Here is a 2,195-nt window from a genome sequence, read left to right as displayed (position 1 = left end):
TCACTTCGTCATCATCACTACTACTGCTACTACTACTACTAGTACTACTACTCCTACTATTACTACAACCACCAACACCACATCATCCTCACTACCACCATTACTACAATCACTACCATTAGGTTTTGAAGCTTAACTTCATTATTGGAAATAAGGAAACTTTAGGGTTGTATTCGGCAATATGTTTATATATCATAATATAGTTCTAATCAGTTATCTTTACAATATTTAAACACAATACCAAATACCATCCCAATTCCATTTTTTGTGCGGAAATTCCTCTTTCGGCATTGAAATCCTCCGAGTGGTGTCTGAAATACCTGTGAGTCAAATTGAAAATTGGCGTCTCTGCAAATTTTACTATTTCCAATGCCCGTATCTAAGGAGTAATCTTTTCCCATTGATTTGACTGTGCATGAAAACGGTGCCTCACTTCAAAGTCGATTTTCTCAGAACTTGGTTTTTACACATTCCCTACTTGAAACGATCATATCTCGGCAATGAATAATCCGAATTTTATCAATTTGATATCAAATTTTAAAGCATAAAATAAGCAATGATTGGGTACCAAAAACCCAAAATTGAAGAATCCGACTTAATACCGTTTCGAGGCGGAGGGTCACATTTAGTCTTAGCCAGCAATCGCAACATTCCAAATGAAAAATCTCATCTGAGTTCGTTTTAAAAGAACTTTTGTAAAGAAGATGGGTGATTTTAACCCAATCATGGCAAGGCTGATTTTCTATTAAACCATAACTCCACTTCTAAATTATTTGCACTAAGAGAACAGTAAAAGCGATGCTTCACGAGTTTTAAAAAAAGTCCAGATCATATCTTCTCTCTCTCTCTCTCTCTCTCTCTCTCTCTCTCTCTCTCTCCTCTCTCTCTCCTTCTCTTTCTCTCTCTCTCTCTCTCTCTCTCTCTCTCTCTCTCTCTCTCTCTCTTTCTTCCCTCTCCCCGAGTAAAACCTGTGGGTGAGATCCGATGTCAATTCAATTGAATCCGAATCTCGCCTTTAACAGGGTAAGTCATGCACGTTTTCGCGTTGAAAGCACCAGTTTAGCATTTAACCATTATACTGTCGTAGTCTGAAAAAGCAAGTATTTTCAAATTTTGCCAGAAAAATTGTCCTTCAAATATAGATTGATTTAAATTACCCTCATCTTGGCAAAAACTATCAAACCAGGAACTTTGCGAAGTCCCAGGTTTGATAATTTTTTTTGGACACGATAAGGGTTATTTAAATCGATCAATATTTGAAAGACGAGTTTTCTGGCCAAATTTTTTAAATACATAGTTTCTCAAACTACAACAGTTAACTGATTAAATAATAAATAAACACACGACAAACCTTGGTACAATACTTTTTTCTATAACAGACTATGATGCATCATTAATTGGCACCGCGTTGCATGCTAAAATGGTGGGCTAATAACATTTCTTGTTTGAATTATTCAAAGTGAAAACAATTAAGATACTGAATACTTAAAATGTGAATCGGATTGACGGTTATTTTTTGGGTTATCAAGGTCTGAAATGGTAAATGTATTTGCTACATGGGAATAACGTCACAGAAACAATTAAAAAATAATACATGTTGCGCCTTTGAACTGTGATGAACTGGTTATCTAAACGGTTTGAATTGGATTTAATAGTCTGATGTCACGCCGCCTGGCAACAGCGGCCATCTTGGTTCTAAACAAAGAAAATCATTACTTTTTATTCTTCATGCTGGCTTGAACTTTTCATATGTCTTGTGCTCAGAATGTGTAAAAGTCAAAATATTATCAAATTTATGTGTTTTTTCTTCCCCTCTGTATACCCTTTATGCTCGCCGGAGAAATATTTCATAGGGGCGTCCGCCATTGTTCCGATAGTTTAGAGCCAGTGTTACTAAGTTACCATGCTTCATTAGGAAGGAAGTGACGTTACGATCGTTGAAGAGTATTTCTCTCACAGGGTCATTACTACCAGGGGCGGTTGGTCACATTGTATTTAAGGCGGCACAAATCCGAAATACAGAATCAAATTCTATTGGTCTAGTTAATTTAACTTAATTTGACCTACTTTGTATGTGTGTGTGTGTGTGTGTGTGTGTGTGTATGTGTGTGTGTGTGTGGAGAGGGGGGGGGGTATTGCAATTGTTTGCATATGTGCGTGTATTTGTGTGTGCGTGTACGTGTGTGTGTGTTAGA

Source organism: Berghia stephanieae, chromosome 3 (genome assembly GCF_034508935.2).
Source record: "Berghia stephanieae isolate SIO BIC M18660-M18661 chromosome 3, UCSD_Bste_1.3, whole genome shotgun sequence".
Taxonomy (NCBI): Eukaryota; Metazoa; Mollusca; class Gastropoda; order Nudibranchia; family Aeolidiidae; genus Berghia; species Berghia stephanieae.
This window is presented reverse-complemented; position numbering follows the sequence as displayed.